At 40.7% G+C, this 13,446-nt stretch overlaps 1 long non-coding RNA gene across 1 annotated transcript; it reads right to left on the reverse strand.

The window, feature by feature from the left end:
• Nucleotides 1–2,557: 2,557 nt before the first annotated feature.
• LOC142600983 (uncharacterized) lies at nt 2,558–7,782 on the reverse strand. The gene is made up of 3 exons (XR_012834517.1): nt 7,621–7,782; nt 7,148–7,323; nt 2,558–4,057 (listed from the first exon to the last, which is right to left on the reverse strand). It is a non-coding gene; the product is annotated as an uncharacterized LOC142600983 (long non-coding RNA).
• Between the last annotated feature and the right edge of the window lie 5,664 nt (nt 7,783–13,446).

Here is a 13,446-nt window from a genome sequence, read left to right on the forward strand (position 1 = left end):
TTTATGTTAACTCAAATAAAGCATACTTACTAGATGTCATTTGTGAGGGCAATAGCATATGCACACCACCTTTCACACCTCAAAGTAGATGAATACCTGTTAGACTAGTAATTAAATATTATCACAAGCAACAAAGTGGCATCAGGATCTGCAGCCATTCTTTAATGAATTTGAACAATGAGGGAAAAACAGCTGCTGATGGTAGAGGTGAGGGCTTAAAACTCTCATAATTTGCTATCTATCTGCTTCATCTGGGACAGGCTGACTTGACTTGACCAGAAGATGAAACTATTGGCCATTTATAGGTACGTGTTTTATATAATGGAAAAAGCTTTGCTCATTTGCTGCATGGAAAGAATTTGCATGTGGAAATTTAGGAAAACGCACATAAATAATTCCTATGCTATGATTTTTTTTTTTTTCCCCTGGAAAAGCTGAACAGAACTATTTTAAATAAGTTCTATGAAAAAATATGCCAACTTCTGCATTAAAATTTCAGTTGAAATTAACTTAAACATATAAAATTGTCTTAGAATGTTAGGACAGCCTCAAAAATACCCTCGTGCATAGACAAATTCTGGTATCATTTTAGTGTTGAGGATTGTGAGAGAGAAAGACAGGAATTCCTAACAGAAGGGAATGAAAATCATCAAAGGATTTATATGTTAACAAACAGGATTCTACCAGACATCATCTATTTCAAAGAAAAGTACCATCTGTCATCCTCACAAAAAAAATTCAGATTTTGGAGCTCCCTCTTCTGGACGCGGTTACTTTCGTTTTGCTTTCCCTCTGCGCATTAACCACAGAAACTTAAAAAAAACCCCACAACCTTTTCAGCAATAAACTGCACATTTCACATGAACATGCGATATCAAGGAGGAAAAGATATTTTTTTTCCCCCTCTACATAAGGAGAGGAAAGGTATGCAAACCAGTACTGCTTTACAACTGGAAAAAAATCATGAGTGAGGTTTCAAGATTGACTGGGCTACCAGTGGGATTTCTTTTGCTATTTTTTTCTCTCTTTTTTGGGCATGGGAATTCACACTTAAAAAGCTTTCTTCCCCCTCTCCCCACCCTGTTCTCTTTTTTTCTCTCTACCAAATCAATGGGGAATCGATAAATTACTGGTTAAAAAATAAAAAAGGGCGTTCTCAATAACATTGCTGCAGGAACTAGAGGCAGTGCCAAATATTGTATTACTCATGACACACATGCAGCAGAGCTGACACAGTTATAATAAATTTGCACCTAAAAATGTATCTGTAGGTGTAATTGGGCAGTGCCCCAAATGCCTGGTTTAGTTCTTGGTGCCCTGCAAGACTAACATTTTGGAACAAGAGCTTGGAGCACGTCAGAAGTGTGTCAGCTCAGGCAGGGTGCCGTTTTAAACAGCCATGTTAGGATGGCACAAGCTATGCTGTGGAAGGAGATTTCTTTCTTTACCGACCATTAAATGCATTTAAATGCCTTCCTCAAAGGGGTCTTTTGTCAGTTTTTATCACCTCTGTCCCTTTATTCCTCCAGCCTTTTGTCTGCAGACAGAGGCAAGGCTGCGGGCTTCAGCTACTCGAGTGTGTCGTCTGCTCTGCTCATAGTACGATCATTTAGTTCAGCGACTGCCTAACCAGGCTGGCGTGGAACATACTTGGCACAGCTTTTTGGCAAGCCTGGATACGCACGCCTTCACAGAGATGTTTAAAAAAAGATATGTTCATCATTTCAGATCCAGCATTCACAAGTTGCATCTAGAGTCATTTATATACACATATACGTATGCATTCTATTCATTATAATGGATATAAACTCACAGTAGAAGAGATGAGAAGTGAAAGAGCATTCTTGGTGATACGCGTGTGTGCGCATGTGTGGGGGGTGTGTTTGTGCTTTTGGGAGGCTGAGATGTGCTGGTGAAAAGAGCTATATAAAAATAAGAGATTGCGGTTGTGAGGTCAGCACTGAAGAAAGTGAAAAATGAGAAAGAATGGGGCCACTGAGAAGGAATAAAAGGTAGGAGTGCAAAGGAGGCAGGAAGGCTTGACATCACAGGGTGGGGAGAAGAAGGACGCCATTGTAGGGACAAAGGAAGAGTGCTGCCACATCTCACAATCCTTTTTCTGAGAACTTCCCCCCTCGCCCCCAGCATCAACCTATACAGAAAAGAACATGAGAAGTCACTTTTTTTCTTTTTGTAGACAGGCAAAAGAAGTGTCTTCCACTTTCTAGCTTCTTGTTACTTTTCATCTTTTATTCCCATAAGAACAAGCCGTCCCCTTTTAATGCTAGTTTTAGATACTTTGCTGAAAATCTTATCTCTATATGATAAATTTTGGTCATTAACGTTATTCACTGCTATATTGTAAATATTGTCCAAGATGTAATGATACCAGCAGGGCTAACTCAATGCCAGCTGTGACACTGCTGCTACAAATTAAGAGAGAGTGGCTTAAATCAATACAGGACTAAACAGACCACATTCCACTTTCATAATTACATTAGACTGTTGAATTTAGAATGTTATTTTAGTGACATTGGTTCTTTGAATATGAGATCATGTCTGATAACTTCATTTAACTTTATTTAGTTTACTCAGTTCAAGAAGAGTAGTAATAGGGATGTAGTCTCCAGGACAGCTGTTAAGAGACTAATATTTATTTCCTGGGTACAGTTACTTGACAGAGGATAGACTTACAGAAGGATAATACCACTGTTTAAGGTTAGGGGTCAATGTGCATTAATTCTAGCAGTTTCATCCTTTTATCCTTCCTCCCTCTTTAAGTATCAAATGCAAATGAAATATACAACTATTACAAATACCACGTTGAGAATTAATCACAGGAGAAGAGAGAGATCTAATAGAACAGGATAGTGAGCCAGAAGAGATTATTCTTCCCTCTATTCAGTGCTTATTCTCCCTGGAGCTTGATGGCATGCAGACCAACAACTGAGTCATGTCTTCAGGGTACTGTTTTCACGGCTGCTGAGCTGGGTCTGTTCTGGGGAGCCCCTTGGATACAGCTGGTGGCTGCAGCTGCCTGCAGTTGCCTGGGCAGACCATAGCTTGAGCACCACAATACGGCCAGGAGCAAGCCCTGAGGAACAGAGGGCTGCTGTTCTCCAACAGGTGGTTTTTCTCTAACCTCCTCTCCCCAAGTTGTATTTCCAACATACAAGCTTGGTTCAGAGAGTTTTGTTTGGAAAGTATATTTTTTGCTGTTGTTGCCACTTCATTTGTTGCATGACCATTTCCATTACATCTACCTTTGGTCGTTATTTTGCCCTGTTCAATCAAACCTGTAGGTGGGATAGCACAGGAAACTGATCTGGAGCTTTAATTGATGGCCTGGCCTTTAAACCCATCCAGATGCCTATGCGTAGGTCTATTCTCCAACTTAGCTGCCTTTTCTTTTTTCTTTTTTTTTCTTTTTTTTTTTTTTTAAATTATTTTTGGGGGGCATTCTTCAGGGAGGCCATGGCATGGGAAAGATGCCTTATTTTCAAGTTCTGCTGATGGTGTTAGCTCTGCAAACTCCTAATAGATCAACTGAGGCTCCCACTGTTAATTTCTGAAATGCCACAGGAGGCAAACAGAGATTGCACAGTTCAATGGTAGATGTTGTTGTTATCACATCTTGGGGGTACGTTACTAGTAGTCACATTAAACAACAACAGTTAAAATTGATTTCTTTCTTAACATCAGTTCCCATTCTGTTTCACAGACACCTGGAAGATAAGGGTACCTACTTGCACACCAGGTATTGACTAATAAGAGAGATTATGACAATATAGGTGACACTAGGTGACAACAGCTCTTTTAGGCAGTTGATATTGGATGCTGATATTTCGGCAGCTTTTGCTTCATTATAAGTCTTGAGAGACTACACAGTACTTTGGAAGAACATACTTTGGAACATACTTTGGAAGAAAATGTAACAGAGAGTCCACCTTGGCAGGTTATTAGCTTACATGGAACAGAGATGGTATCTGCTGTCCTCTTCATTTTGCCAGTATTTACTTTCACAGCAGCACTTTAAGAAACATCCAGTTCCAAGAAGCTGAAAGAATATAGAGAAAAACATCTATTTTTACCCCAACCATATTTTACATCAACTCCCCAGTGCTTATTGTTTAAACGAGCATAAACTGCACAATGCCATCTAAAAATAAGCCCATACACAGTTTTTAGTACTAGAAAATAAATCCATTCATTTAAGGCAGGAAAAGGATCAACTGCTATTCTTACTGATTCTGTCAAGCTTTTAAAACTAAACTTAGCTAGTTGTGAGGTACTTTTCCTTTCCAGTCTATTTCTCACAAGCTCTTCTCTGTTCTCTCCCCAGAAGATCACCAGCTTTGTCACCAGAATGTTCCGCAGCCTGAGCCAACAGTGAAAGCATAACCTTTTCACATCCAAGATATTAGGTGCTGCAGTGAAGGAAACAGGTTGCCCATGACCTCCCCTTACAATATGAACCAGAAGGGTCCTAGTGGGGTCACTTTCTCCCCGATGGACTCATTGGACTTCAGCCATACTGGGGCAGAAAAGCAAGTTACTGTTAAGTGCCAAACTTATCTCCCGCTAAAGCAAAAAATAGTGGTGGACATGTCAGTGATTGTATAAGAATAAGAATAATCCTAAGGATGAATATTATTAATCAAGATCTCACTTTCTGAGGGAGTACTCTAAACCCTATGTTGCAAGAAGAGTGCATAACTTCTTTTGGAAGAAAGATGAGCTGGTGCCCTGTGCACATATTGGTAACCTAAAAACCTAAAACCACTTCAGGCTGTGAATCCCAGTTGCAAAGAGGATGTATCTAGGCTCCAGGCCAGGTATGCTCTACAGCATATCCTGCTCTCCTGGTTTCACCGCTGAGTTCCTGCCAGAAGCTTGCAGAGCTCTCTTCTGGGGCGTGCACCCAGATTTTTCCCATGGAAGTAAGCATAGGGCCTAAGGAAAAGGGATGGTGCATGTTAAAGTCTAAACGGGACCAAGATGAAATGCCTTTGGGGCATGTGCCTAGACCCAGGACCTAGAAAGTGCTCCCATGTCCCATAGTTCAGACACAGCTGAAGGTATCTAACTAACGCCTGCAAATTTATGTTGCATACACCTCAAAAATGTTCCTTCACAAGACTTATTTGATGATTTAGTCTAGGCAGTTGCTCCAAACTGCAGCCAGAACAAGGCATCTAAATGCTTGCAGAATATCCATTCTGAAAGCCATCTCTTTCTTCAGCTGTTTCTTGGCCTTATAATTTAGATAATACAATAAATATTGTAATTCTGACTGCCACTTCATTTTCTGCATGCATTTCGGTATACTTGTTTTGATTAATTTAAAGCCCAGAGTGTCTGCTCTTGCTCTGTCCTAGCAAACAGACGTACCAGATCCAGAAACAGACAGTTAAATTTAGTAAACATTCTCCCGTACAATTTAAGCTGACACACTGACCTAATTAGCTTTTTGGCATCACAAACACTCTCAACTTAGGGAGGGTGGCTGTTCTGTGGCAGTAATAGGAACCAGATATTTCTTGTATTGTTTGCCTGGTTTAGGCATCTCAGATGGAACAATTAAGAGCCTCTGAGAGTGGTAGCTTGGATGAAGAAGTAAAATTAAATTGGCCTGAGAGTCTATCAGCAATATCAGTTTGGGAGTCCTGGGTTCAAGAAGCAAATGTTTTTACTTTGTTTTAGGTTAATGGTTATAACTTTAGCATGTTAGGAGTAAAAATAAAGGTTCTAGCTGGATTTTTTTTTAAGCAGCTGTATGATGTTTAGATTAAAGCCCTGAAATTTCTTAATAAACTATATGTTTTCTAAAATTAATCTTTTAAAATTAATTACAGGTCTGAAGTGAACATTTCTATCACTTATCAGCTTCTAATAACAAGGGCTTTTGGAAACATAATTTTAACTTAAATATATGGGGAATGTGTTTAAAATAAAGCACTTTATTTTACTCATATTCTCAAAGGTAACCATGCTATCTTGAGTTCTGAACAGAGACCCAGGCTCAGCCAACAAGGTAGGAGTGCCCGTTGGGAGGGACTGCAAACAAAGCTGTGAAGGCCCGCTGATTAAGAAACTGTTGACTTACGTTAAAAGCAATCAAGGCTTGTATACGGATAGATGATGGAGTATCAATTTAAACCTAGTATCAGCGTGCGACAAAAGCTTTGATAATTCTGCCCCCAAATCCCATGGTCCAAGATCAGTCTTGCTGACGCGTTGGCTGTCATCACTACCAGGTGTGTTAGATAAGGGAGGGAGGGAGCAAAGTGGCTGAATTCTGTGAAGTTCTAATCACCCACCAGACACACATTTGAAAGGCAGGCAAGCATTAGGGTTAGTAAAGTCTCCTTAGCCAAAATGTTCATGGGCCACTGGAAAAAGATGGGGAATGGCAGATTCTTCAGAAACCAGGAGTAAAGAAATGCAGATGTGGCCAGTTACAGAAAGCATGTTACTATTGTCTTAATTTGGAAGAAGGGGTTAGTAAATGCATATGATACAGGGAAGTTTGACAATAGCACTCTAGAGATCAGAGAAACAGAAGAAAGAGGAAATTCCAAAAGGTCTTTTTAGCAGATATTGGTAATTACTGGTATTATTTTACTGGTCAAAACTGTTTGTTCATAATTCAGAAAGATTTGTGTGTTGCTATCAGTAAAAGAGAATGAGAATAAAACATTTTTTCCTGTTTCATTGATTGAGAGAAAGTCTCTCACAATAATACTCAGGAAGAAAGAGTTTTGAAGAGTGTTCAGCTCAAACCTGATTTGCTCTCAGTTAGGCTAATGTTAATCAGCTTAATGCTGATGCAAATGCATAAGCATGTTATTGAGGAAAGGATGAGAGGTACCAAAGCCATCCCTGCCTTGGACACTGCTGACAAGAAACTTTTAGTTGTGCAGCTCTCAGGGATAAGAGATTATGCTGAGAGCGTATTTAATTTTTCTGAAGTTCCTTTTGCTCAAAGAAATAATTAAAGGTAGAAGCAGTCCATGACCACATTTAGCAAAGAGATCTGGAGAGCACTTGACCAGCTCATTCCACAACCGTGCTGGTTTTCAGACTGAGATTTCAACAGTGAAATGATTTGCAGTAACGTTTCTCCTTGGCCAGGACAGTTTCTTACCTGAAAGCTGAGGAAGGTGTAATGCCAAAAGGGTCCAGGCCTGTGTGAATCTATGCCAGGGAGGACTGCGGAGGCACATCAAGTTTGCCAGCCTGATCATGACGAAAGCAATCCACAGCTGACTCTGTGCTCCATGTCCCTGCAGTGTCCTGGCACCCATCATACTGGCACTAATTCTAAAAATAAGAAAACATGTTGCAATCCAAGGCACTCTGTTAAGATATCATCTGTCTTAGTTTGGAAAAGAGCATTTAATGTCGCAGTCTGGCTCTTCATCATGGCTTACTGTTAAGTGCAATGGATTCCAGTAACAAGGGCGACAGTGCAGACGTAATATATTAAGAAAGAGTTTAGCATATCATTTGATAAGTGGAGGATCTTACAATTCTACTACGATTATTTCTTCCAACAAACAGTGGTACTACAAAGACCTTTTAAATTATATTTTAAGCATGTCAGGAGAATACTCCTACCCAACGAAATGTGACATTATTTTGCTGTTGTGACTCCTGGGCCAGGGAAGAAGCCGTGCAAACAGCCACCCTGTTCAGTGACCGACGAGTATTTTTCACAACAGTCTGCTCCCAAGGACGTTTCTCGCTGCAAAAAAAAAAAAAGAGAATTCACATTTTGGAGCTCCCTCTGCTGGTTCGACATCAACTTTCACTCACAACTGCTTTCCCTTCTCCCCGACTACTCGTTATCCCTTAAACAATTAATTTCGTGTATTGTTATATTAAAAAAGAAGTTACTACATTGCTTATCAGAGCATGTGTCTGTGATAGTTGATATCACATTGGAGAAAAATCTGACATTTCACTAACGAGAGAAAAAATTTCTTCTTCTAAGTCTAGTTTCAGGACTTGCAAATGCGCAGTGCATGCACGCGTGTTTAATGGAAGCGTATGGCCCTATCGCTCCATTCTTCCACCAATTCCTAATATGTGTGCACTCATGTTATGTGACCACTTTAATACATGTTTGAGTCTGCCTTACTAAGTATAAACAAAGTAAACCAGGAAGACAACACTGTGAAAACGCTTCACGAAATAGTGCAAGTACACACCACCAAGAAACTAAGTGTAGAGATTTATACTCAGCCTTTATACAGCTCATTTAAGTGTTATGCGGTCTAGAGCTTCCCTCATTTTTATCCAAAGTATTTTCTTATTGTCCTGTATGTAAACGGCACTCCAGAGTTTGAGAGTTTGCTGTTCTAAGCTGTAACGAGGCTCAATGTGCCACACAACAAAATCACACTGGTACTTCACGTGTGTGTTAAAAACAATCAAAAACAAGTGAGAGAGAACACAGATATCAGCAACAGTCTATGTCCGAGTATTGCTCAAAGTTTCATTGTCTTCGTTACTTTCAGAGAGCTCGGGGGATTTTTCTTATCAATTGGCTCACTTTGCTTATAACTTTAGGGCTGTTAATCCGAATTCTCAGAGACAAAAATGAATGTCTCCATTTTGATAGGCAGTGGCTCATCTCCTATTGCCTTGCAGCGGCATGTCATTACAGGTAAGTTTGCAGAAAAGCCCCCAAAGTGCAGGGGATCAAACCTGAGACTCAAGCCTTTCTGGGACCTGCTTTTGCTCTGCATGCAACCATCTCCCCTGTAAAAACTGGAGTTTTCTACTCCAACTTTTTTGCAATTACTATCAAATAGCTGTAACTTTAAAAAGTAAAATTTCATTATGCTCAAGTATTTTCTGAATGGATTAAAGGGATCTGAAAACAGATTATAGAACTTCCCTTCCCGTTTTCTTGTAGTTAACCCACTGTTTTGGCAGTTAAGCTGTAATAAATTCCAACCAACCTGAAGTCTGCACATCAAATTGTAGCCTATAAAAAATTTTGATAGTGGAGGTATACAGCTCTCAGTGAGGCTGATAAAATACGAATGGGAGAGCCACAATGTAATTACAGGAACAGCTGATTAAATCAAGATAGCACTTAACAGAATAAGATCATTTCAAATCTAATTATTACATTAGATTATATCATCATGTCAGTGACACCACTGAGAGGTGATTAGAGATGGAACTTTAACTTTCAACTTTTGAACAATTTAATTTACATTTTTTAATCACTAATATAGAAGAAAAACTCTTCTATTTTATCTGTGTTCACTGAGAGAACAGTATATTTTTAGTTCCAGTTTGCTTGAAAAGGTTTTTTTCAAAAGATTAGAAGGCTACTTAGTTCTGAATACTGATAACTGGGTAACGAACCCAGAAATATATGCTGCTGAACTGAATCTTTTGAAGGTCATTGGAAAATATCCCCCTGGAGTCACTGGAAATATCCCTTCTGATTCTTGCAGAAATGGGGATGACATAAGTGACTTTAAAGTTTTCCTAAAATCTTCCTGACATTTTATGGTATATTTAAAATGATTTTGGCTTAGGTGTTTGTTATTTATTTAAGCAAGGAAAAGATCTTTCAGGGATTCTGTTAATCACTAGCTATATAGCAGAACAGAGCTGTCAGTCATAAATATTCAGAAACTGCGAACCGACATCATTAAAAAGTGGTTTTTTACCAAAAAGTTAACTTGCCGTAGCTTAGGGGGAGTTTATCCCACCTCTGAATACAAACGTAGACTAGGTGACTCTCAGCATTTCCTCTAGTTTTTAGCCTTCATGTTTAATATTTCTGAAGTTTCCCGTGGTCATAATTAGCTCTAGGTGTTGCTAAGATGAAAGCTGAGACTGCTTGCGTCAGTACCTGACTCTAAGAGCGCCAGCTGAAGCGAGGCTGCACTGCCGTGGTCCTCGGCACAGATCTGCGCACACCTGCTTACTTGGCAGCGCAGTGTCGGTCCAGACCCACAGATTGGGCTGGAGCACATCGCGTAACGCTTGTGCTGATGTGTGAGTGGCTATATGTCAGCTGGGACCCCATATTGCTTTGGTTGCCTCTCCACTGCAGACTGCTCAGCCCGTTGAATTTTGGAGCTGTTAGTGGGTAGCACTGTCTCCTAACAGCTGGCCTTCTGTTACTGAGGTCAATCTGTGGCCTGAAAGAACCTCTTAAAAAATCATTGCTCTAGCACGTAGACACCTTTGCATTCAAAGACAGACATTTTTACACCTCCACATCTCCCTGAAAGAGGGAACGGAGTAAAAGCCACTGTCCCACAAGTAGTCTAGAGCGGGAGTGAAGCTGCATGCTTCCTTGAACTACCTCATTGCTTCCAGACCACTGAGATGGGCTAGAAGCAGAACTGCAGGTGCAGCCGCTCAGAGCGCTGACTAGTCTCTCTCACGCTGAAGGCATGGAGCTGTAGCTTCTCTTCTGTGCCTGGTTTTGTTTGACAGATGAACAATGGCTTGTGGCAAGTAGGTGCCTTGAGTGGAGAAGGAAGACACTTCAGGACAAAGGCAAGTAACATTTCTGGAAATACGTGGTGCGCTCACCTAGTATTTGGCAGTGAAGATAGACAACATAAGGATGCCACTGAACATGGAAGACGACTACGTCTGGGAACTTGGAGCTCCCACTTGTCCTGGTTTCGGCAGGGACAGAGTTAATTTTCTTTCTGGCAGCTGGTGTGGTACTGTGTTTTGGATTTAGGATGAGAATAATGTTGATAACATACTGATGTTTTTAGTTGTTGCTAAGCAGTCAAGGACTTTTCAGCTTCTCATACTGCCCTGCTAACAAGGAGGTGGGGGGGGGGGCACCCAAGAAGCTGGAAGGGGACGCAGCCAGGACAGCTGACCCAAACTGACCAAAGGGATATTCCATACCATGCAATGTCATGTTCCGTTGTCAGCTGGGGGCCTGGCGCGGCAGCTGGATGTCTTGGGTGGCAGTTGGGGGTGTTGCGCAGCATCGACTTTGGTGTGATGGTGTTTGTCTTCCCAAGTAACGGTTACACATGACGGAGCCCTGCTATCCTGGAGATGGCTGAACACCTGCCTGCCCATGGGAAGTGGTGAATGAATTCCTTGTCTTGTTTTGCTTGCGCGTGTGGGCTGCAAGGCTGGGTGGCTGGAGGCCTTGTGTGGCAGCTGAGGGTCTTGTGTAGCATTGACTTGAGGTGGGAAGTTGTGCTGTTCATCACTTGTTTTGTATGTTGTTGTTGTTGTTATTATTATTCTTTTTGTGTTTGTCCTATTAAACTGTTTTTATCTCAACCCATGAGTTCTCTCACTCTTCCGATTCTCTCCCCCATCCTGCTGGGAGGAGTGAATGAGCGGCTGCGTGGGGCTTAGTTGCCAGCTGGGGCTAAACCACGACACCACTCTTCTTCACCCCTGCTTTCAGTTGCCAGGGAGTCATAATGTTGACAGTAGCAACAAGGCAATTTGGGATGTGATATCTGCTGTTCAGAAGATGCCAAACACCTTGTGAGTGATCACAGTCATGTAGGCTTTGCTTGTATGAGCTCTTCTGTTGGGGACTTTGATGATGCATACACTTCTTTCCTTGCCTTTTCACATATTCTTATTGTAACTATCTCATGACAATTGAGTTCAAGTTAGGAAATGTTACTGACTGAAAAGTCATTGCTCCAAAGGGTATCTTTTCCTAAGTTGCATTGCACTAATACACTTTATTTGTACAATAATATTTGCATTATTACACAATATGCATTTGTTATGCATATATTATTGTAAGTATTCAGTTATACAATTGCACATACAATTATTATGTGTGCAATTGTAATTACACATATTTGTTCAGAATATCGAACTTGATATGAAACATATTTTCATAGTCTTTTCTAAAATAGCCATGCTCTTTACTCAGTGAAGGACAATGTTATTCCTTGGAACTATTAACATTCTTCTGTCTAACAGGAAGGAAAGTATTGACAAGTGAAGGCAAACTGGATACCTAAGGGAGGTGACATAATTAGCATTCATTATTAATGAAGCTATTGCCTCATTCACATGAAATACAGAGCACTTAATACTCTGTTTACCTCATCTTCCCATCAATAAATACATTCCCTCTAGAATGTGATGTTATATGTCCTCACTTGGGAGATCTGTTCACATCGAATCCAATAATTAGAAGTTCCAGTTTGGTTTATATTGACTTTGCCTTGCCTTTGGCTTTAGTTCACTTGGTTTTGTAATCTAGGTGCACATCACATTATATTTAATGCATTAATCTATGTATCTGACAAGAACCATGACATTTAAACTACTGTCCTGAGAATAACATGAGCAACCAGCAAACTCAGCCTTCTCTGCTTACCAGTTATTTAGAATGAAAAGCAGCATATAAACTGCAGTAAGACTAGCTGGCACTCATCGCAGGAACGTGTTAGCAGAGTAGCTGATACACATGGCGCGTACTCCCTTTTTCAGTTTGTTTTCAGCCACATTTTGTGTGTCATGTCTAAAATTTTCATAATGCTGGGAAGAACTGAATGCTGGCTGTGTAAGATGTTTCTACAGCAAGTGATTCCTGTTATAGGTTGGTTTACAGGCATAAGAACTAGGTATGCACTCCAGAAGTGCCTTAAATAAGATGAGCAATACTTCCCAGAGGAGTTTTGGGGAGAGCTGCACTGACACTGCAGGACCAGGCAGTGACGACATTCCCAGTTGCAGAGAAGGGAGGCAACAAGGGTCTGAGAGGAAGGGAAGGAGGTGAAGAGGCAGCTATATGGGTGGCAAGCAACCAAGGCGGGGGGGGCGCGGTGAGGAACCAGTGGCAGCAGTAGCAGGCCATGTCTGATAAGGCATTGGCAATGGTCTCCAGCAAGACTGGACTATAAGAAGGTCATGAACCACAGCTTTGTACTCCTAAGTGTTGTAAGATCCTGAAAGGTAACAAGTACCCACATATCCTGCTGTCTCTAGGGAGAATTTCAGGGCATCCTGAAGGACTGGAACGGATTATTAAGTGTGACTTAATAGTGTAACTCTTTAAGTTGAAGAGGTCAAAAACATTAGAAGAAGATTGGATAGAAAAGCAGCTCCTTTCTGCCATACTGCCTTTTCATTTCTGCGAAGTTTCACATAAATGTCTATGGATTGCACCATTTGTCTTAAATGTCAGTTTTGCAGCGATGCCTACAATGAGCAGGCGACAAATCCTAGATTGCTGTACCTAGCATGCTGAGATTCATTGCAAGTGAGGTAATCAATAAATCAAGAGATGAATTAAGGTGAGAATAAAAAAAAATCACTAAAAAGATTTAAAAACTTAAAGGATTTTAAAAACCCCAAATCAACAACAGGTAAAGACCCCAACAGAGATCTGGAAATAACCTGTGGCTGTATAACCAGGCACAGTTATTTAATTTTTCACCTTATGAAGGCTGCCGTCAC

The sequence above is a fragment of the Balearica regulorum genome, chromosome 3 (assembly GCF_011004875.1).
Source record: "Balearica regulorum gibbericeps isolate bBalReg1 chromosome 3, bBalReg1.pri, whole genome shotgun sequence".
NCBI classification, from domain to species: domain Eukaryota; kingdom Metazoa; phylum Chordata; class Aves; order Gruiformes; family Gruidae; genus Balearica; species Balearica regulorum.